Source organism: Tamandua tetradactyla, chromosome 9, assembly GCF_023851605.1.
Source record: "Tamandua tetradactyla isolate mTamTet1 chromosome 9, mTamTet1.pri, whole genome shotgun sequence".
Taxonomy (NCBI): Eukaryota; Metazoa; Chordata; class Mammalia; order Pilosa; family Myrmecophagidae; genus Tamandua; species Tamandua tetradactyla.
The window spans coordinates 66,999,372-67,002,856 of record NC_135335.1 but is presented as its reverse complement, the minus strand read 5'-3'; positions in this window follow the sequence as shown (position 1 = coordinate 67,002,856).

The following is a 3,485-nucleotide window of genomic DNA, read 5'->3' as shown; positions in this document are numbered from 1 at the left end:
ACATAGAGAGCCATATCATATTACTATGTACCACAATATATTTTGGAATTTTCCCTATTTTTTTCTGAAAATTTTAACTAACTTCAAACAATAAACTGAAGGATCTTCACATTCTAAAGAATGTACAAAGGAGCTAAGAAACACATACTCAAGGGTTTACTAAAGGAGGGAATATTTGACCCCATGGCTCCAACACAATCAATATTAAAGAAAAGGGCAGGAAAACAAAGAGTTTATTAAAGTCAACAGAGAAAGAAATATAGATGTAGTGATCTGAGCTACTACACCTGCAAGTTAGAAGATAGTCCTTAAGGATTCCTTCTTCCCTTACTCTAAAAGTTACAGAAACAGCAAAAGTAAGATAGAAAAAGAAATCTTGTATCTTCCCCATGAAGCAAGGAGGTTGGAGGGAGGAGAGAAACTTCAAATGGATTAAGGGGCCATGTAGAAGAGTGAAATTGTGCTAAAAGAAATTGGGAAGCTGAGGAATCTAGCAATGTGTTTGGTACGGAGTGGTGGGCATATTACCAGAAGACTATTGTTTATAGTAACAAATTATTTTGTATTATTTAGTATTTGTATAAACAAATACTAACAGAACAATTTGTTAGTATAAACAAATGCTAACAAAAGAATATGTGCTTATACTAACAAAATAATTTGTAAATGGAAAATATTACAAACCAATTACGTAAATATTATAGATATATACATATATGCAAACATAAATATGCATCTATTTATACATTTATGTCCATGAAAATACATTTAACACATATAACCATTTTAAGACAAATCTAGCAGTGTCTATCCATTATTTTTAGTTTTTCTTTCAGAATTTAATTAAACTCAAGCAATATTTGAATAACTTATGAGCAAAGACATTTCCTATGTATTGTCATATACAAAGAAAAGTGAGACTAGCTTTTCCTTCAGGGAGTCAGCTGTGGAATGAAAGCAGTCATACAACTTTTTACAATTCAATAGTAATGGGCAGGCCATGGTGGCTCAGTGGCAGAGTTCTTGCCTGCCATGCCAGAGACCTAGGTTCATTTCCTGGTGCTTGCCCATGTATTTAAAAAAAAAAATTCAATAGAAGTGTCATAAAGGTACAGATCAATGTGCAAAAGTCAAAAACCACACCAAATTGTTTGAATTACCAAGAGCTTAGCTAAGGAGGAGGAGAAAGTCTGGAAGCAAGGAAGACAAAGATAGCACTGGAGGAAAGAGTTACTGCATAAAGGTCTGCAATCAGAGAGGAAGGTGGTTTATGCCTCTAAAAAAATAGTTTCAAAATATTCTGGGCTACTAGAATTTAATTCTAGCTGATTTTAAACTGCACCATTCTGAAATCAAAAGCAAAGAATTTTCAGGAATTTTTTTTTTAAGTCTTATCTGGGGTCTGGAATTTAATAACTGGGTTAACTTGATTATATTTGGAATTAATTAATAAATGTAATAATTGAAATAAGTTCCATCATGGCAATTTACAAAAGAACTCATTAATTTTCTGATGGTCCAAGTTCAAATATACGATATACTCTCCCCAAGTTCCACAACTTTAATGAACTAAAGGAAAGTAGAAAGGCAAAAAAATGTATTCATATTCAACTGTTTCTAATAAGGAGCTCAATTTTTATGGCTTAGTCCTCATGAAATTTTTGACATTTAAACATATACCAAAACCAATTTCACATGGCTCAACCTAATAAACAAAATTTCATTTTGAAATTACAGCTCTGATTTAAAAAGTATTGCATTTAGGATATACTGTAACTTTGATATGCTTTTAATCTTGTAAATCATCCAAGTCAATGACAGAACATGCATGTTCAAAGCAGTTTTACAATTCTAATATGCTGAAGTTTAAGTCATCATATTGTGCATTTAATGGTGGGTAATATTGAGTTAGATATATATTGTTCTCTGAAGGATAAAATATGGGTATAATGAAGAAAAAATGAATTTTAATAAAAACAGCATTTGCTCTCTACCATCTCTGGTTATATTTTTAGCCAGCCCATGTAATAAGTGACGACATCTCAATATAAATATCAGACATGGCATTCAAAATGCATTAGCGTTGTGACTGTTATAATACCAGTCTCCTTCCTGGGTACACATTAGTCTTTCAGGATCACGCAGCTGGTAAAGGATAAGATGCTATGAAACAGCTATTTAAATGTGAATTGCTCCTCAAGCTGCCACTGGTAATAGCGGACTCTCAAAGAAATTTTCTCCATTTCAGAAAATTAACAATCTCTGGGGAGAAATATTCTCAAAGAGTCATGTAAGACTTAGGGCACTTTTCTTAGGTTAATAAAAATTACCACACCTATCAAAGTACACTATCTCAGGGATGTGTCCTTGACCTTTATGCTCTCACTTTTTTTAACTCACTGATTTCAAGATCTGTTCCACCTTGTAGACTTAAAACAAAGAAAGTGATTTGTTTTCTTCCAACACACATCCAAGCCTGGATACAGAAATTTTAGTAGATGTAGTAACCCTGAAAATTGCATGTGATTTTTAAGTCTTTATATTTTATGCCTCCAAAACAGGTCATTGTTAAAAGAGATCAAACTCAATTACAGATTTTGAAAATTGAAGATGTGACTTTAAAAATGCAAAACTATTTGAATGCTGGTGATTTATTCACCATAGGGGTAAAAGAAATTATGTAAAAGGTGAATTATATAAACTAGATGTGTTATGGAAGTCATTTCTATATAACCATTTAATACTAATTGAAAAGTGTTCTTTTTGTTTTTTTTGGTTCAAGATGTTAAAAGTCATGCTTGAGGTAGAAAAGTAAAGTCCCCAGTAGAAAATGGATGCTCTGTATGTTTTGTTTTCACTATTATATATATTCCCTGGGATATTCTCTAAAACCCTATTTCTTAATAGTATGAATATAGCATTTTGACTTTTGAAGTAAGGATATAAATATATGTAATTTATTTAATATATCCATATATGCGTAATGCTGAATGTTATGAGAATAACTGTTAAAGTTTCATCTATTGCCCTTCAGATGTTTTTTTTCCCCATTTTGTTTTTGTTTTAATATAAAACTGAATCATGATCCTCAATAATCAATAACTTTTTGTTTCAATTAATATATTTTTAAGAACCTTTCCATTATAATACATAGATAGTGCTGGGGATTGAATCATGTCCACACAAAAGACATGTTCGGGTCCCAACCTGGTTGTGTGGGTGCGGACACTTTTGTAAGTAGACTTTTGAAGATGTTACCAGTCAAGGTGTGCCCAATCTGATGAGGATGGGCCTTAATCCAAATAGCTGAAGTCCTTCTAATCAAAGGAAATTTGACACAAAAAAAGAAAAGCCACATGGAAAAACCAGAAGTTGATAGTCCATGAAACCTGGAAGAGAAAGGAAAAGTTGCTGACATATGCAGTCATGAGGCAGAAAAGTTAAGAGACCCCAAACATTGCTGGCCATCCAGAAGGTAACTACCT